Raw genomic sequence first — 22,010 nt, 5'->3', positions numbered from 1 at the left:
ACAGCTCCACTGTGGAAGGACGTTCTTGCTATTGAGGGAGTGCAGCGAAGGTTCACCAGACCGATTCCCGGGATGGCTGGAGTGATATATGAGGAGAGACTAGATCAACTGGGCCTTTAAACACTGGAGTTTAGAAGGATGAGAGGGGATCTCATAGAAACATATAAGATCCTGACGGGACTGGACAAGTTAGATGCGGGAAGAATGTTCCCAATGTTGGGGAAGTCCAGAACCAGGGAACACAGTCTTAGGATAAGGAGTAGGCCATTTAGGACTGAGATGAGGAGAAACTTCTTCACTCATAAAGTTGTTAACCTGTGGGATTCCCTGCCACAGAAAGTTGTTGATGCCAGTTCATTGGATATATTCAAGAGGGAGTTAGATATGGCCCTTACAGCCAAGGGGTATGGAGAGAAAGCAGGAAAGGGGTACTGAGGGAATGATCAGCCATGATCTTATTAATGGTGGTGCAGGCTTGAAGGGCCGAATGGCCTACTCCTGCACCTATTTTCTATGTTTCTATGTTTCCCTGCCCACTCCCCATCACCCTTTACTCCCTTATTGCTCAAAAATCTGTCTATCTCCGCCTTAAATATATTCAATGACCCAGCCTCCACAGCTCTCTGGGCCAGAGAATTCCATAGATTTACAACCCTCTGAGAGAAGAAATTCCTTCTCATCTCAGTTTTAAAAAGGCGGCCACTTATTCTGAGACGATGTCCCCTAGTTTTAGTTTCCCCTATGAGTGGAAATATCCTCTCTGCATCCACCTTGTCGAGCCCCCTCATTATCTTTTATGTTTCGATAAGTTCACTTCTCATTCTTCTGAACTCCAATGTGTATAGGCCCAACCTATTCATCCTATCTTCATAAGTCAACCCCCTCATCGCTGGAATCAACCTACTGAACCTTCTATGAACACCCTCCAATGCAAGTATATCCTTCCTTAAATACGGAGACCAAAACTGGACACAGTACTCTAGGTGTGGCCTCAGCAATACACTGTACATTTGTAGCAGGACTTCTCTGCTTTTATACTCTATCCCCTTTAAAATAAAGGCCAACATTCCATTTGCCTTCCTGATTACTTGCTGTGCCTGCATACTAACTTTTTGTGTTTCATGCACAAGGACCCCCAGGTCCCTATGTATTGTAGCACTTTGCAATTTTTCTCTATTTAAATTATAATTTGCTTTTCTATTTTTTCTGCCAAAGTGGATAACCTCACATTTTCCCACATTGTACTCCATCAGCCAACTTTTTGCCCACTCACTTAGCCTGTCTATATCCCTTTACAGATTTTTTGTGTCTTCCTCACAATTTGCTTTCCCACCCATCTTTGTATCATCAGCAAATTTGGCTACACTACACTCGGTCCCTTCATCCAAGTCATTAATATAGATTGTAAAAAGTTGAGGCCCCAGCACCGATCCCTGTGGCACCCCACTAGTTACTGTTTGCCAACCGGAAAATGACCCGTTTATTTCGACTCTCTGTTCTCTTTTAGTTAGCCAATCCTCTATCCATGCTACTATATTACTCCCAATCCTGTGAACTTTTATCTTGTGCAGTAACCTTTTATGTGGCACTTTATCGAATGCCTTCTGGAAATCCAAATACACCACATCCACTGGTTCCCCCTTATCCACCCTGCTCATTACATCCTCAAAGAACTCCAGCAAATTTGTCAAACATGATTTCCCTTTCATAAAACCATGCTGACTCTGCTTGATTGAATTATGCTTTTACAAATGTCCTGCTACTCCTTCCTTAATAATGGACTCCAGCATTTTCCCAACTATAAATTACAACTCTACTTTCTCTGCAGCCACTTCTTTAAGACTCTAGATGCAAGCCATCAGGTCCAGGGGACTTGTCCACCTTTAGTCCCATTATTTTACCAAGTACTATTTATTTCGTGATAGTGATTGTATTAAGTTCTTCCCTCCCTATAGCCCCTTGATTATCCACGATTGGGATGTCTGTACATGTCTATATGCCAGTTGAGGAGCTAACAATAGCAACACGAGTTGAGACAAAAATGGCATTGGGGGTCCTGATGTTATTAGATCATTATGTGGAAACATTAATGAGGCCCCTGTTTGTTTCTGGTGGAAACACTGGCAACATAACTCGAAGCCCAGCTGAAAATTAGAACGAGCGGACCGCCAACGGTAAGTGGGCGGGATTTCTTTTTCTCTCTAATTGTGGTCCCACTACTGCCTGGATTTTAGGTGTAAACGGAGCAGTAACGAGATGTAAAGCAGCCCCATTGTGTTTAGCTCAACTTGTGTCATCCCGGCCTGGTAGATGGTTGGTGGATACAATCTGTGCTGACTCTCCAATTCTCCCTCCCTCTACTCTGTTCAGTACCTCAGACTGGCAGAGTATCATGAGATCAAGCTTTGCCCTGTGGGAACAACAGATATAAACCAATGACCTAACAAATTCCTTGAAGTTCCAACATGCTGTACCATGTGTCCCATGAGACTAACTTATAGAATCATAGAATCGTTAAAGCACAGTAGGTGCTAGTTCCACTCCCCCCACCCTTTCCTGTAATCCTTCAATTTTTTTCCTTCAGGCTCTTATCAAATTCCCTTTTGAAAGCCACGATTGAATCTGCCTCCACCACCCTTTCAGGCAGTGCATTCCAGATCATAACCACTCGCTGCGTAAAAAAGCTTTTCCTCATTTCACCTTTGGTTCTTCAATCTGTGTCCTCTGGTTCTCGACCCTTCTGTCTATCTACTCTGTCTAGACCCTTCTATCAAATCTCCTCTCGACCTTCTCGGGTCCAAGGAGAACAACCCCAACTTCTCCAGTTAATCTATGTAACTGATGTCCCTCATCCCTGGAACCATCCTTGCAAATCTTTTCTGCACCCTCTCTAAAGCTTTCACATCCTTCCTAGAGTGCGGTGCCCAGAATTGGACACAACACTCCAGTTGTGGCTGAACCAGCGTTTTATAAAGGTTCATCATAACTCTTTACTTTTGTACTCTATGCCAGTATTTATAAAGCCCAGGATCCCGTATGCTTTATTAACTGTTTTCTCAACCTGCCCTGCCACCTTCTATGATTTGTACATGCATACCCCCCGGTCTCTGTTCCTGCACCTCCTTTAGAATTGTACCCTTTGGTTTATATTGCATCTCTTTGTTCTTCCGACCAAAATGTATCACTTCGCACTTTTCTGCATTAAACTTCATCTGCCACGTGTTCGCCCATTCCACCAGCCTGTCTATGTCCTCTTGAAGTCTATCCATATCCTCCTCACTGTTCACTATACTTCCAAGTTTTGTGTCATGTGTAAATTTTGAAATAGTCGTTAATATACATGTAAAAAAGCAGTAGTCCTAGTACCGACCCGTGGGGAACACCACTGTATACCTTCCTCTAGTCCGAAAAACAACTGTTCACCACTACTATCTGTTTCCTGTCACTTAGCCAATTTAATATCCATGCTGCCACTGTCCTTTTTATTCCATGGGCTTCAACTTTGCTGGTAAGTCTATTATGTGGCACTTTATCAAACACCTTTCCAAGTCCATGTACACCACATCAAACAGCATTGCCCTCATCAACTCTCTCTGTTACCTCATCAAAACATTTAGTCAAGTTAGTTAAACACGATTTGCCTTTAACAAATCCACGCTGCCTTCCCTTAATTGATACACATTTGTCCAAGTGACTGTTAATTTTGTCCCGGATTATCGTTTCTAAAAGCTTCCTCACCACTGAGGTTATACTGACTGTTATTGCTGGGTTTATCCTTGCAAGCTTTTTTGAACAAGGGTGTAGCATTTGCAATCAGTCCTCTGATATCACCACCCCCCCCGTATCCAAGGAGGATTGGAAGATTATGGCTAGTACTGTTGCAATTTCCATCTTTACTTCCCTCAGCATCCTCAGATTCTTACGGTGACTAAAGATCACATTGCAAAGAATACACCAGTGTTTACAATTAGGATGATAAATTTCAGATTTGAGACTTTGTGGGCTGCTTTGTCCTGATTATATCTGACTTTGGCAATAGGCACAGACAGGAAGTGAAAGATCATTCCTCTACCTTTCCATCTTAGACTCTCGCCAGAAACTAATTATGGTGAAAATTGCTGAAAATTGGAAATGTCAGCACAGGCCAATCTGGATACCTTCCTGGAGATGTTATTCTGCAAATATTTCAGCTATTTCGTACAACCTATTTAAATTCTTAGTGGATTTAACCCCCAACTGGTCTTTTCAATTTAGAGAATTAATAACTGAACTTCATTAACTTTAACAATTTGGATTATTCAGATTTCAGTAAGTAAGGCGAGAATGACATGGCTTAGTCAGATCACTCTTCAGAGCTTAGGTCGTTTTCCAAGGACTTTAGTTTCCTCTTGCGTAATACCCAGAATGTAGCAATTTTGTGGATAATTAGAAAGACAGAAATCAGAAATGAGGAAATTAAACTCAGCCCAAAGGGCCCAAGTTTCCACAGGATAAAAAACGGGCGCCCTCCGAGCTGGGCGCCCGTTTTTCACGCCTAAAACGGCGCCAACAAAAAAAAACGCGCTATTCTTGAGCGCTCTGCAGCTCCTGGTCTGTTTGGCGCAGCGCCCAGGGGGGCGGAGCCTACACTCGCGCCGATTTTGTAAGTGGGAGGGGGCGGGTACTATTTAAATTAGTTTTTTTCCTGCCGGCAACGCTGCGCGTGCGCGTTGGAGTGTTCGCGCATGCTCAGTGTGAAAAAAAACATTGGCACTCGGCCATTTTTGTAGTTCTTTGTAGCTGTTTAATTTTTGAACATTTTTTAATAAAACCACATTGCCATCAGCAAATCAGCACTGAGGCTTCCCTTCTCACTGTCTCATTCCCCTCCCTCACCTCCGCGGCAACAAGCCGCTATCTCCTTCCCCTCCCTCCCCTGCGTGGCAACAAGCCGCTGTCTCCTTCCCCTCCCTCCCCTCCCTCCACGGCAACAAGCCGCTGTCTCCTTCCCCTCCCTCCCCTGCGCAGCAATAAGCCGCTGTCTCCTTCCCCTCCCTCCCCTCCCTCCACGGCAACAAGCCGCTGTCTCCTTCCCCTCCCTCCCCTACGCAGCAACAAGCCGCTGTCTCCTTCCCCTCCGTCCCCTGCGCAGCAACAAGCCGCTGTCTCCTTCCCCTCCCTCCCCTGCGCGGCAACAAGCCGCTGTCTCCTTCCCCTCCGTCCCCTGCGCGGCAACAAGCCGCTGTCTCCTTCCCCTCCCTCCCTCCCCTGCGCAGCAACAAGCCGCTGTCTCCTTCCCCTCCCTCCCCTCTCTCCACGGCAACAAGCCACTGTCTCCTTCCCCTCCCTCCACTGCGCGGCAACAAACGGCGGTTTCCTTCGAACGATGGCTGAAGCACTTTCACACAGGTAGGAAGATGGTTTATTTAATCTTTTCTTTGCTTATAAATGTTTATTCAGGTTGGATTTATTTGTATAATATTTGTAGAAGTATAAATAAGGATTGATTGTAGAATTTAATGAGTTCCCTTCCCCCCCCTCCCCCCCCCCCTCGTTCTGGACGCTTAATTTGTAACCTGCGCCTGATTTTTTAATGTGTAGAACAGGTTTTTTCAGTTCTACAAAAATCTTCACTTGCTCCATTCTACTTTAGTTTGGAGTACGTTTTCACTGTGGAAACTTTGAAATCAGGCGTCAGTGGCCGGACACGCCCCACTTTGAAGAAAAAATTCTGTTCTAAAGTAGAACTGTTCTACCTGACTAGAACTGCAGAAAAAAAAATGTGGAGAATTGCGATTTCTAAGATAGTCTGTTCTCCACCAGTTGCTCCTAAAAATCAGGCGCAAATCATGTGGAAACTTGGGCCCATTATGTTGCAAATTCAAATTCCATCCTTGTTCTGACTACTGGTCAAACGCAATTTGTCCTCATCATGTGTGTTTTTCTCATTGGAAACAGTTATGCCCAAATAAAGACTGAAATTGGTATGGTAATAACTAGCTGCTTTTATTTCAAGACCATATTCTGAAAGACTGTACAAGAGACGACCCTGGAGTGTAGTTGCTACGATGAGCTGGATTTTAGGCTTTTCTGTTTTCGGGATGGAAATGGAGGCAGGTGGGAAAGTTACAGACCAGGAATAATTTGCGCTTTAGTATGTAAGTTTGGGCATCTGGGCCCTGCATCAGGAGGCGCAGCGCTAAGGGAGGCGTTGTACACCTCTCGTGGCGCAAGGATGGGAAACCCGCAAGCTAAAGAACCGTGACTGGAGTGTTCCGAGAGATGCCTGCGGAGGGTGGGGGGGTGCGAGTGGGGAGGGGGGAACCTAAAAAAAAACACCAAAACATTCCTAAAACATTGCAACACAAATTACACAAAAATTTAAAACAAAAAACACTCGCGCTTAGTTTTACAGTAATTGACCTTCCTCAGCGCCGCTGGGATCGCTGGACCGCTTTGATTTCCCAGGTGGTCATTGCGGGTACACTTCCGGACGGACGGATCGGGCAAGAGTCAAAACTCTTGTGGTGTCACAACGAGCGGCGTTGCACACCCGGTGCAGCTCTTCCACAAAACCCGACCGGAGGATCGCAGCGGGGCACAGAACACCTCACCACCGCCTTTCACGCCGCTCTGGGGTGAAACCTGGAGCGCAAAGGACCAGAAAATCTAGCCCAAGGTATTTACTCCCATCAGGGTGTCATCTCGTGTTCAGTGAACAATACGCAAGGACAATCCATATCAGAAAGCAAATGGCAGGGCTGCTTGGTAGCAGAATGTTCCAATACATAGGAGAAGCAAAACAAACCAGCTTTTGCCAGAGCTAGCTACAAGGAAGTTCTCTGATTTTCTTCGCTTCCTCACCACAACTCTGAGCCACAGCGTTGTAGCCTTAATAAGATCAAGAACTCAACTTGTGGAGAATTATGTGCATGAGCCTGTTTAGTTCCCCTTTCTGTAAACACTTACATAGGAACCTAAACCTAATAAGAAACATTTAGAAAGAAACAAACAAATTTGTTTCAGCAATTTGAAGGAAGATTTTGCATTTATATAGTCTTTCATGTCCACAGCTAACGAATTAATTTTTGAAGTGCTGTTTGCAGCCAAATATGGCAGCCAATTAGCGCACAGCAAGGTCCCACAAAGGACAGTGAAGTAAATGACTAGCTAATATATAAACAGAAAATGCTGGAAATACTCAGCAGGTCAGGCAGCATCTGTGGAGAGAGAAATCGAGTTAACGTTTCTGGTCGATGACCTTTCGTCAGAACTGGAAAATGTTACTGATGTAGCAGGTTTTAAGCATGTGCAGAAGCAGGAGAGGAAAGGAAAGAACAAAAGGGAAGGTCTGTGCTAGAGTGGAAGGCAGGAGAGATTAAATGACAAAAGGGAAGATGGTGTGAGCCAAAAGGGGTGGTAATGGGACAAGTAAAGAAACAAAAGATGGTTCTAGAGAAACTGAAACTGACAACAGCAGAATCATTACCAGCAGCTGCTATCTGGAAAAATAGGAGCAGTGATTATGATCTGAAATTGTTGAACTCGATGTTGAATCTGGACTAGCTGTTTAAGGAATAAATGCTGACCAAGACATCAAGACAACTCTTTTGCTCTTCAAATAGTACCATGGGATCTCTTACATACACCTAAAAAGGCAGACAACATCTTGATTTAACACCTGATCTGAAAGATGTCGCCCTGCTCCCACCACCCTCGATGAGTCTGCACACCCCCCAGTACCACACTGAAGCATCAGCCTAGATTATGTGCTCAAATCTTAGGAATGGGGCTTGAACGCATGACTTTCTGACTGAGAGGTGAGAGTGCTATTGACTGAGCCAAGCTGACAGTTGTAAATGTAAGGATTGAAATGCAGCGAAACAGATTCAGCTAATGTTTTCTGTTACTTAGTACAAATGCTGTTGCCTAAAGGGAAAACCTTGTGTATTAAAAGATTACAGCAAATAAAACCAAATTCATTTCACAACAATCCCCTGAAGCAACTTGCGTAAATGAATTACTGCAGAGCTGCCTCTCCTGTTTTCCTAAGTGGTTATGCATCACTGTTATGGACTATTCTGCGGACAAAATAATGGAAGACCAAATTACATTGAGATAACGCTGCAAATTACAGAGAATATCACAGATGTGCCTCTGAGGTCATCATGTGCAGCTTACATAAGCCCATGTGCTTTTCTAGTAAACTACAAGTGAGCATGATGATAGTCATCCAAATAAACAGAGTTGTAATAATATAATCCATAAGAACATAGTGGATTTGAATAAGAATCTAAATGTTGTGTTCGCCATCTGTCCATTTCCATGTCGCATAATATATAAAATAAAGCTGACTTATTTGCAGGGACTATCCTTGTGCCATTTAGCAATCATTGCAACTTCTTAAAAAATTGTCTTTGACTTAAAAGTATTGAAATATAGAAAAATGAAAATAGGTATACACATCGGACAGAAGATGTTAACCTACTCCAAGTATTTGGGGAGTCGTCAGGGGATATCACAAACCTCAAAGGCAAAATGTAACTCGCTTCTAACTCTTTGAGTCAACTCTGACTGCAACTTCCTGATATTTAAACTTTCAAGGGTTAAAAAAAATGATGTCACACTGTTATGTGCCTAGTGTATGTAGCATGGATGAGACCTTTAGCTATCATTAATGCAAAAGGATATTAATGTTTATTGTAGTTTTTGAACTAAAGGTATAGAATAGAGATGGATCCAGTTTGGGATGTTTGTTTACCAGTTAATGCACTATTTTGTAGACGTTGTTACATACAACAATGTCATTGTCACAAATTGAGACCCAGACTTATTCACTAGACTGCTTTTAATCTACCACTGACCTGACCTACCATTGACCTCATCCACAACTGACCTGACCAACCACCAACCTGATCTACCACCGACCTGATCTAACACCGACCTGATCTATCATTGACCTGATCTATCACTGACCTGATCTACCGCCGACCTGATCTACCATTGACCTGATCTATCATTGACCTGATCTATCATTGACCTGATCTATCATTGACCTGATCTACCGCCGACCTGATCTATCATTGACCTGATCTATCACTGACCTGATCTATCATTGACCTGATCTACCACCGACCTGACCTATCACTGACCTGACCTATCACTGACCTGATCTATCATTGACCTGATCTATCATTGACCTGATCTACCACCGACCTGATCTATCATTGACCTGATCTATCATTGACCTGATCTACTACCGACCTGATCTATCATTGATCTGATCTATCATTGACCCGATCTACCACTGACCTGATCTATCATTGACCTGATCTACCACCGACCTGATCTATCATTGACCTGATCTATCATTGACCTGATCTACCACCGACCTGATCTATCATTGACCTGATCTATCATTGACCTGATCTACCACTGACCTGATCTATCATTGACCTGATCTATCATTGACCTGATCTATCATTGACCTGATCTATCATTGACCTGATCTACTACCGACCTGATCTATCGTTGACCTGATCTATCATTGACCTGATCTACCACCGACCTGATCTATCATTGACCTGATCTATCATTGACCTGATCTACCACCGACCTGATCTATCATTGACCTGATCTATCATTGACCTGATCTACCACCGATCAGATCAATCATTGACCTGATCTATCATTGACCTTATCTATCATTGACCTTATCTATCATTGACCTGATCTATCATCGACCTGATCTACCATTGACCTGATCTACCACCGACCTGATCTATCATTGACCTGATCTATCATTGACCTGATCTACCACCGACCTGATCTATCATTGACCTGATCGATCACTGACCTGATCTATCACTGACCTGATCTATCATTGACCTGATCTATCCTTGACCTGATCTACCGCCGACCTGATCTACCACCGACCTGATCTATCATTGACCTGATCTATCATTGACCTGATCTATTACTGACCTGATCTACCACCGACCTGACCTATCACTGACCTGACCTATCACTGACCTGATCTATCATTGACCTGATCTATCATTGACCTGATCTACCACCGACGTGATCTATCATTGACCTGATCTACTACCGACCTGATCTATCATTGATCTGACCTATCATTGACCCGATCTACCACCGACCTGATCTACCACTGACATGATCTATCATTGACCTGATCTATCATTGACCTGATCTATCATTGACCTGATCTACCACCGACCTGATCTACCGCCGACCTGATCTACCGCCGACCTGATCTACCACCGACCTGATCTAACATTGAACCGATCTATCATTGACCCGATCTACCACCAACCTGATCTATCACTGACTTGATCTACCACCGACCTGATCTATCACTGACCTGATCTACCACCGACCTGATCTATCATTGACCTGATCTATCATTGACCTGATCTACCACCGACCTGATCTATCATTGACCTGATCTACCACCGACCTGATCTATCATTGACCTGATCTATCATTGACCTGATCTACCACCGACCTGACCTATCATTGACCTGATCTACCACCGACCTGATCTATCACTGACCTGATCTTCCACTGACCTGATCTATCATTGACCTGATCTATCATTGACCTGATCTACCACCGACCTGATCTATCATTGACCTGATCTACCACCGACCTGATCTATCATTGATCTGATCTATCATTGACCCGATCTACCGCCGACCTGATCTACCGCCGACCTGATCTACCGCCGACCTGATCTACCGCCGACCTGATCTAACATTGACCTGATCTATCATTGACCTGATCTACCACCGACCTGACCTATCATTGACCTGATCTACCACCGACCTGATCTATCACTGACCTGATCTTCCACTGACCTGATCTATCATTGACTTGATCTATCATTGACCTGATCTACCACCGACCTGATCTATCATAGACCTGATCTACCACTGACCTGATCTATCATTGATCTGATCTATCATTGACCCGATCTACCACCGACCTGATCTACCACTGACCTGATCTACCACTGACCTGATCTACCACTGACCTGATCTATCACCGACCTGATCTATCATTGACCTGACCTACCACTGACCTGATCTACCACCGACCTGATCTATCATTGATCTGATCTATCATTGACCTGATCTACCACCGACCTGATCTATCATTGACCTGATCTATCATTGACCTGATCTAACATTGACCTGATCTATCATTGACCTGATCGACCACCGACCTGATCGATCATTGACCTGATCTACCATTGACCTGATCTATCATTGACCTGATCTAGCATTGACCTGATCTACCACTGACCTGATCTACCACTGACCTGATCTACCACTGACCTGATCTACCACCGACCTGATCTATCATTGACCTGATCTATCATTGACCTGATCTATCATTGACCTGATCTACCACCGACCTGACCTATCATTGACCTGATCTACCACCGACCTGATCTATCACTGACCTCATCTTCCACTGACCTGATCTATGATTGACCTGATCTATCATTGACCCGATCTACCGCCGACCTGATCTATCACCGACCTAATCTACCACCGACCTGATCTATCACCGACCTGATCTATCACTGACCTGATCTACCACCGACATGATCTATCATTGACCTGATCTATCATTGACCTGATCTACCGCCGACCTGATCTATCACCGACCTGATCTACCACCGACCTGATCTACCATTGACCTGATCTACCATTGACCTGATCTATCATTGACCCGATCGACCACCGACCTGATCTATCACTGACCTGATCTACCACCGACCTGATCTATCACTGACCTGATCTATCATGGAACTGATCTACCACCGACCTGATCTATCATTGACCTGATCTATCACCGACCTGATCTATCACCGACCTGATCTATCATTGACCAGATCTACCACCGACCTGATCTATCATTGACCTGATCTACCACCGACGTTATCTAGCACTGACCTTATCTAACACTGACCTGATCTATCATTGACCTGATCTATCATTGACCTGATCTACCACCGACATGATCTATCACTGACCTGATCTACCACCGACCTGATCTATCATTGACCTGATCTATCATTGACCTGATCTATCACTGATCTGATCTATCATTGACCTGACCTACCACTGACCTGATCTATCATTGACCTGATCTATCATTGACCTGATCTATCACTGACCTGATCTACCACCGACCTGATCTATCATTGACCTGATCTATCATTGACCTGATCTACCACCGACCTGATCTACCACCGACCTGATCTATCACCGACCTGATCTATCATTGGCCTGATCTATCATTGACCTGATCTACCACCGACCTGATCTATTATTGACCTGATCTAACACTGACCTGATCTATCATTGACCTGATCTATCATTGACCTGATCTATCACTGACCTGATCTACCACCGACCTGATCTATCATTGACCTGATCTATCATTGACCTGACCTACCACTGACCTGATCTATCATTGACCTGATCTATCATTGACCTGATCTACCACCGACCTGATCTATCATTGACCTGATCTATCATTGACCTGATCTACCACCGACCTGATCTATCACTGACCTGATCTATCATTGACCTGATCTACCACCGACCTGATCTATCATTGACCTTATCTAACACTGACCTGATCTATCATTGACCTGATCTATCATTGACCTGATCTACCACCGACCTGATCTATTATTGACCTGATCTAACACTGACCTGATCTATCATTGACCTGATCTATCACTGACCTGATCTACCACCGACCTGATCTATCATTGACCTGATCTATCACTGACCTGATCTATCATTGACCTGATCTATCATTGACCTGATCTACCACCGACCTGATCTATCATTGACCTGATCTATCATTGACCCGATCTACCACCGACCTGATCTATCATTGACCTGATCTATCATGGACCTGATCTATCACCGACCTGATCTACCATTGACGTGATCTATCATTGACCTGATCTATCATTGACCTGATCTATCACTGACCTGATCTACCACCGACCTGATCTATCACTGACCTGATCTACCACTGACCTGATCTATCATTGACCTGATCTATCATTGACCTGATCTACCACTGACCTGATCTACCACCGACCTGATCTATCACTGACCTGATCTATCACTGACCTGATCTACCACTGACCTGATCTACCACCGACCTGATCTATCACTGACCTTTATCTATCACTGACCTGATCTACCACTGACCTGATCTATCATTGACCCGATCTATCACTGACCTGATCTACCACTGACCTCATCTACCACTGACCTGATCTACCACCGACCTGATCTACCACCGACCTGATCTATCATTGACCTGATCTACCATTGATCTGATCTACAACCGATCTGATCTATCACTGACCTGATCTATCACTGACCTGATCTACCACTGACCTGATCTATCATTGACCTGATCTATCATTGACCTGATCTACCACTGACCTGATCTACCACCGACCTGATCTATCATTGACCTGATCTATCATTGACCTGATCTATCACTGACCTGATCTACCACCGACCTGATCTATCATTGACCTGATCTACCATTGATCTGATCTACCACCGATCTGATCTACCACTGACCTGATCTACCACCGACCTGATCTATCACTGACCTGATCTACCACTGACCTGATCTATCATTGACCTGATCTATCATTGACCTGATCTACCACCGACCTGATCTACCACCGACCTGATCTACCATTGACCTGACCAACCACTAACCTGATCTATCACTGACCTGATCTACCATTGACCTGATCTATCATTGACCTGATCTACCATTGATCTGATCTACCACCGATCTGATCTACCACTGACCTGATCTACCACCGACCTGATCTATCACTGACCTGATCTACCACTGACCTGATCTATCATTGACCTGATCTATCATTGACCTGATCTACCACCGACCTGATCTACCACCGACCTCATCTACCATTGACCTGACCAACCACTAACCTGATCTATCACTGACCTGATCTACCATTGACCTGATATATCACTGACCTGATGACTGGTTCTCAATTCCAAAAATGTTGTAAACTGCTTCTATCACTCTTATCCACCATGACTGTGACAGGAGCCATTTTCTAATGATAGCCTAGCAGGTTTTTCAGAAATGCTCAACTTCTACCTTAGCATTGAAAGGAAATTTGTTTTGGCTTCAAAGAAATGCTTTGATTTCCTTTTATTCCACGAACAAAAAGCCCATCTGCCTGTCAACCACACAACCGGTAACTGAGACCAGCTGGAGGCAAATCAATTTGGTTTTGGAAATTAAACTCTAATTGCTATACACTGATGGAAGATTGGATTTTAATGACATTGATCAATTTATTGAAAGTATAAATCACCTCATGGACATGGCTTAGGCAATATTGAGGATGATCGAGACAGTACCATCTACCCCACTTTTGAAATGGATTTCCCCTATTCAGCAACTGTTCTCCAAGTTTGTAAATGCAAGGCTGCAGTTTTCCATATTTGTTATTTCTGCTACCTTTTTATTGATTCTGTTCAGTCAGCTTTCATGTGGAAATAATCTTTTTTTTTTTAATTTATAAAAAGTGATTATAATCTTCAAGAATTTCCGATTGTCAAATGGCAAGAGAAAACATAGTTAAGAATCTTTCCAAAGAACCATGTTTCGGTACCTGCCTCTTTTACGAAACAGCTGCTCTGTTGCTCAATATAATAGGGAGCAGGTTGCACCGATGATGCACACAGCCAAATGGGTGGTGCGTATTGTTGAACCTCAGCAACAGTCATCCATATCACTACAATAAACGAACAGTTAACATGGAGCGAACAAGTAGAGGACCAGAGTGACTAGAAAGCAGAAATAGGAGACCGGCAGCAAAATGGACAACGTTAAAGATAAAAATTAACATCATTTTATTTATCTTTTTAAAAAAAAACAGGGTGAATAAGAAAAGGTATTATTGATGATGTTCTTACTTGGTCCAATTTGAACTTGGCCTCGAACATCATTTCTTGTAAAAAGAAAAATCACATAGTTAAACTGCAATTATGCTACACGGAAAACCTCTCAAGCACGTCAACTTTCCGTGCTTTTGCCAGATTTGCTTACATACCTGGAATTCATGAGTTATGTGGTGCAGCTGGTTCTAGTCCATTAGAGGTGTTCTGTTTTTTTATATCTGCTCTCTTCCATCCCACCTACCCCACTTCAAAGGTTTTGAAGACATACAGATAGATAAGGGCATCTTGGAGGAGCCAGCAAAATGTACACTTAATCTGTACAGACTTACTCAGGATATCGTGACAATGTTCCATATTTCTGCAGGGTGAAAATATCGTGACAACATTGCAAAGACTTTGTAATTCTGGGCAAAAATTAAACTCGTGTTAATATCATGGCAGCTGGCAACAGCTGTTAGCATTTTAGAAAAAAACAGAAGGCAGATTTTTCAGTCAACAAGAACTTCATTAACGTGGTTTGTTTTACTCATTTCCAGATTTTGTAGAATCCCATGTCAGCTTGTTCTAATTACAATGTCGAACTCCAGAAAGGCAAATGGACATGAACATTTACTCAATTTAAATCCAAAATGGCGACTGTGGCATTGCTACTTTGTCAATGAATGGGCTTTTAGTCACTACCATCTAAGGCTTAAGCTGAGCAATTCTCCCATCTCTATAGGCACACCCATGTTCTAAGGGAACCTTGAAACAAATACAGATATAATTAGGAGTTCCCACCAAAGTTCATGTCTGCAAGAGTTTTTGGCTTTCAGATTTCCAAAAGAATGCTTCAGAGTTTAGAGAGAACTACGCAATGGCATTTTTGATATTGAGAAGTCGACAAAATCTTCTTGTAGTGCTTTAGTAATCATGTCAGTGTAGCATGCGGTGCATTACCTCAGTGGCCACTGGAACTGGGCACAGGCTTTGGGAGCGAGAGCATGAGAAAAATAAGTAAACAGAAAAGAAAGAAAAATTGAAGATGAATGGATAGGAAGTGAGAGAGAGAGAGAGAGAAAAGGGCAGAGAGAAAAACTAGAGAGAAGCAGAGAAACACAAGAAAAACAGTGAGTTAGTAAAGAAAATCAAAAGAAACATAAAGATAACACCAAGGAGAGACAAAATAGCAACCTAACAAAAGGTGCAAAAAAAAAGAGAAGCAAAGAGAAAAGCAACAGAACAGCGCGAAAGACAGAAGTTTAAAAAAACTGGATGAGAACTTGTCCTTTGGCTTTTCTTACAGTAGTAACTTGAGGTGGACTGAATCTGCTTATATTCATCTCCGATTGTCCGTGTACATCTTTACAAGGGGGTCAGCTCTAGAATAAAGCTAAATCATCTTTGAGATAGTTTTTAAGTCAGGATTCAGAGACAGTGCTGTTTGAGAACTTGACACATTTTTTAGGAGGTAGAGAAAGAGGGGGTGGGAGGAGGAGGAGAGCATTTCCTTTGCCTTCTCTCATTTCAGACCCTTAACGGCCGACGGTGATAGAAGAATTTCTCCTCATCTCCTCAGAGTTGCATTCAAAACCAGGTCCCATAGGAACAAGCACATTATTCAAATCCACCATGATACCCACTCTCCCACTGTGTGATAGTTGCATCTTTTTTTTCAAAGCAAATTTCATATGGTAAGGATCATCCAATGCTTATATGAGAAACTCTATACTCTCAGCTGCAACCTGTGAATCCAATAATATTTTCACAACTGAATATTTCCAGCTTTCAAAATAGTAATTTTCTACTCTGTTTCTGATGTGTGATGAAGCACAGAAGTTTTAGCCCAAAGAATGAGGCAACTCAAGTCAAATCAATCTATTTCATGCACAGTTACAGCCTGCATCACTGGCAAACATACTGCTCATTGCATCAGCACATACGACACATCACTGAACCTGACATCAACAGATGTTTTCTGGTATTAAAGCACTCACATTACCTTCATATGATTGAGCATTTCATAACAGGTCAAAAGATATTCATTAAACGTTGATGATGACTGGGTAGATAATGGGCTAAATCTTGCTGTCAAAATAATGGCAAGACCAATAGCGCTCACTATTATTTATGCACAAATACCACAACAACTTCAGGCAAGGGCAGATGTGCGTTTGAAAGCAAAAATCCAAAGGTTGCTGTCAGAGATGCTGTTAGCTTTGCGAAAACAGTATCCCACTGTCTGCCTCACCATTGAAATGTATTGAGCGGCATGAGGTTCCTGTACTTGCACAGTAGATACAAAATAAACCCATCCCAGAATGTTAGGGATTGTCCATTTCAGTTTAAGTGCCCTTTTAACCATCTGATAAGTGTTAATTACAGTCAACCCCTCTGCCACTGAAAATTAGCTATTACAAGTGTGGAGTCTCATTCCTTCAGGTTTTAATTGTTGTTGGAGATTTTTTTTAATTATATTTTTCTTACTTTTTCTTTTTTTCTCTCTCTTAATCCAATCTTTCTTTCCCCCTCTTTCTTTCTCTTTCTGTACCTGATTTGAATTTGAATTCACCATTCAAACTTACACTTCCTTGTTCAGTCCTTGCGCTGTCAATTTCGCAACCCTTCAATCTGATTGGTTAAGAAGATATACAGCTGCTTGCCCTGTTCATTCAGATTCCAGATGCCCTGTAGAGTGCATTTCCATCTCCCACTTCCAACAACTTGCAGGGCAAAATATCGTCGACATTAAACGAACAAGGTCAAGTCGAACTAACAGTGAGTGCCATTCATTGGCCCGCTACAGGACATTTTGGGCCACTAACATTGTTTGGCTAATGGATATTCCTGATTAACAATCTAAAAGTCACCACTGGGGCTGAGTGAGATTGCGATGTTTCAAGGACAAAAATTTGGATTGTGAGGCATAGCTTTTCGGAAACCACTCTGAACTTGATATTGAAGTGGCCGGTTGTCCTTTGCATTAATTAGGTGGCAGTATCCTGGTAAACTAACCTGAATGTCACTTAACCTGGCCAGTCAGGACAGACGATAATCATGTAAAATTGATGCCAGTTAAAACACATTCACAATCCAAACAAAATCCGAGGAAAAAAAATGTTTCAAACCACTTCCTATTTACTCATATTTAGATATCCTGAGCCATACATAGTAGTTACAAATACAATCCTCATCCAAGTATAAAAAGCCACTCAGTACTTCTGATTTAGTGCTTTGTGCAATCTGCTGACAGATCCCATGTAAATAAAAATGTTTCATTTCTTTCTGTTGCATTATTTTCCCTGGGGAATAATCGCTTTATGAAAATAGCCAAATAGCCATATGTTATCTTTGAAATTAATTTCCATCTGTTTGTAAAGGAATTGCCAATAATTTTGAAATGTGTAACAGGATGTTATACAGCATTGTATTGAATTTGTGCAATGCAAGATCCAACAGACAGCAAATTGATGACTAGCTAGTCTATTTTCAGTGGTGCTAAGGGAAGAACGTTGGCTATTAATTTCCTGCTCATCTTCAAATAGCAGATGGGACTTTCTACATCCACCTGACCAGGTAGACAGGGCATCAATCTAATATTTTATCTAAATTACAGCACCTGCAACAATGCAGCAATCCCTCAGCACCGTCAGCCTAGATTATGTGCTCAGAATCCAAGTATGGGATTTCAACCCACAACCTTCTAACTCCAAGGTGAGTGTGCGACCACTGGGCCAAGCTGAACCATAAATGTATTCACTCGGTGGTGAAAGCCATCCCTTTAGTCTCGATGGTGGTAATATTTGTGACGTGACCAGATGAATACCAGGGAAATAGGAGGTGTTGGGAATCAAGTGCAAAGATTAAGGCTGCAATCCCAGAGATTCCCAAATCATACTTGCGAGAATCTATGTTTCTTTTCTGGTGTGAATTTTGCTGGGGAAAATGCGGTTATAATTGACAACTTTCTTGACTCCGCCTCTATTGAAAACAATCGGGATGTATGGATAAAAGAAAATATCAAAGTACCGAGCAAAGCTTTGGTGTAACTTGCCAATTGACGGGCTTTGTATTAATGATACAGCTCTGTCATCTGCTGGGTAAAGTCATGTGTTAATAGAACTTCTACAACTGAGTGACACAGTATCCAAACTGGGAAAAGGATTACATTAAAACATATAAACTCATCTGCTTACACCCACCTACAAACTCCAGTGACATGAAACATAATTTAGAGGTCAAATGGCTTTTGGGCAAGATGCAGCTTTCTTTCATGACTTCTATTACTTTAATTGAGATTGAATTGCCAACTCAATCATTAAACAAAATGTGGTACATTACATGGTACGTCTATTTTTAGTTTCTGACTGTGGAATTCCTGATCCATGAGTTTAATATAACTATAATTTGGAAACTTTGAGATGTTTAAACAATTTGAAAATAGTAGTAATATAGGCAGTCCTTCGGGACAGAGGATGACGCTTTTCACACCAAAAAAAGATGGGTTCACGAGTGTTACGATGAGTTACATCTTAAAGGGTGGAAGATGCCTGTGCGTGGATTTTTTTAACATGTGGTGACTTTTGCGCACCAGCCACCACACGGGCTTGACACAGCTCGGTCTTGTCCAGTGGCAAGGATTGACCAAGACGACTGGAGGCCAAGCTCTGTTGTGCCTCCCCTGGGCCACGGCCCCGCCGCTGTTAAATGCTGCTCTGCTCCTGGGCCACGACCCCTCTGATGTCACATGCTGCACCACTCCTGGGCTACGACCCCTCTAATGTCACATGCTGCACCACTCCTGGGCCACGACCCCTCTAATGTCACATGCTGCACCACTCCTGGGCCACGACCCCTCTAATGTCACATGCTGCGCCGCTCCTGTACCACAGCTCCTCTAATGTCACATGCTGCACCACTCCTGGGCCACAACCCCTCTAATGTCACGTGCTGCACCACTCCTGGGCCATGACCCCTCTAATGTCACATGCTGCACCACTCCTGGGCCACAAGCCCTCTAATGTCACATGCTGCACCATTCCTGGGCCACAACTCCTCGAATGTCACGTGCTGCACCACTCCTGGGTTACGACCCCTCTAATGTCACATGCTTCACCACTCCTGGGCCACAACCCCTCTAATGTCACGTGCTGCACCACTCCTGGGCCACGACCCCTCTAATGTCACATGCTGCGCCGCTCCTGTACCACAACTCCTCTAATGTCACATGCTGCACCACTCCTGGGCCACAACCCCTCGAATGTCACGTGCTGCACCACTCCTGGGCCACGACCCCTCGAATGTCACGTGCTGCACCACTCCTGGGCCACGACCCCTCGAATGTCACGTGCTGCACCACTCCTGGGCCACAACCCCTCTAATGTCACGTGCTACACCACTCCTGGGCCACAACCCCTCGAATGTCACGTGCTACACCACTCCTGGGCCACAACCCCTCTAATGTCACGTGCTACACCACTCCTGGGCCACAACTCCTCGAATGTCACGTGCTGCACCACTCCTGGGCCACAACCCCTCGAATGTCACGTGCTACACCACTCCTGGGCCACGACTCCTCTAATGTCACGTGCTGCACCACTCCTGGGCCACGACTCCTCTAATGTCACGTGCTGCACCACTCCTGGGCCACGACCCCTCTGATGTCACATGCTGCACCACTCCTAGGCCACAACTCCTCGAATGTCACATGCTGCACCACTCCTGGGCCACGACCCCTCGAATGTCACGTGCTGCACCACTCCTGGGCCACAACCCCTCGAATGTCACGTGCTACACCACTCCTGGGCCACGACCCCTCTAATGTCACGTGCTGCACCACTCCTGGGCTACGACCCCTCTGATGTCACATGCTGCACCACTCCTAGGCCACAACTCCTCGAATGTCACATGCTGCACCACTCCTGGGCCACGACCCCTCTAATGTCACGTGCTGCACCACTCCTGGGCCACGACCCCTCTAATGTCACGTGCTACACCACTCCTGGGCCACAACTCCTCGAATGTCACATGCTGCACCACTCCTGGGCCACAACCCATCGAATGTCACGTGCTGCACCACTCCTGAGCCACGACTCCACCGATATTAAATGCTGCGCCACCCCTCGCTGGGCTCAAATGCCGCCTCCCACTGGGCTCGACCTCCGCTCCCACTGGGCTCGACCTCCGCTCCTGCTGGGCTCGAACACTGGCCCCCCCCGCTGGGCTCAGATGCTGCTCCAATCGGCTGCCTGGACTCCAGTGACGTCAGTCCAGTTGCCCTTCTAGAAGTGGTTGCACTCCTGGGTCAGCTCGCGTCACTCCCTGCAGTGGCTAGCTCTGATACTTATACCCCCGCCTGCCGATAATGTCTCCTCACAGGTCATGGGATGGGGCGGGGGAGGGGCACCGCACTGGGTCCTGGGACTGCTCTGATACTTATACCCCCGTCTGCCGATGCTGTCTCCTCACAGGTCAGGGGACAACAGTGGAACTTATTAAAAAGAGTATCAAAGTTTCATAAGGTGCTGCCATGTTCGAAATAGCAGATAAAAAGTAGGTATCTTTGATGGTTAAACCGATTCTAAAAATGAGCAAATGAAAACAATGTTTAGAAGCCCTCTGCATATGAACCACTTCTATAAAAACTCACTTTACAAGCACAAAGCTGCAATTAAACTAAACCAAGACATGTTAAATGTAGTGTGACTGTTTCGAGAAGCCAAGACATGCAACTTCAGGAACATCTGTTGCAAAACCCAAAGCAAGGTAAACCAGAGAAAAGTGCCCTCCTAGTATCCCCTTCTTTGGCTCAGCGTCCATTTTTTCATTATGCCTCTGTAAAGCACTTTGGAACTCTTTTCTACGTTTAAGGCGCTATATGGATGGAAGCTGTTGTTGTAAAGAAGATACTTCTCCACAGTTCTAGAATGTGTAATATGAAGAAATAAAAGAAAAAGAAAGATGTGCATTTATATAATGTTTTTCACGACCTCAGGACATCGCAAAACACTTTACAGCCAATGAATTACTTTTGGA

The 22,010-nt window shown here is 44.0% G+C and overlaps 1 protein-coding gene across 1 annotated transcript in view; it reads left to right on the top strand.

The window, feature by feature from the left end:
- LOC139268723 (regulator of G-protein signaling 5-like) overlaps positions 1–22,010 on the top strand; it is a 70,049-nt gene that overhangs the window by 30,503 nt on the left and 17,536 nt on the right. The window lies entirely within an intron of this gene.

The sequence above is a fragment of the Pristiophorus japonicus genome, chromosome 8 (assembly GCF_044704955.1).
Source record: "Pristiophorus japonicus isolate sPriJap1 chromosome 8, sPriJap1.hap1, whole genome shotgun sequence".
NCBI classification, from domain to species: domain Eukaryota; kingdom Metazoa; phylum Chordata; class Chondrichthyes; family Pristiophoridae; genus Pristiophorus; species Pristiophorus japonicus.
This window is presented reverse-complemented; position numbering and strand designations above follow the sequence as displayed.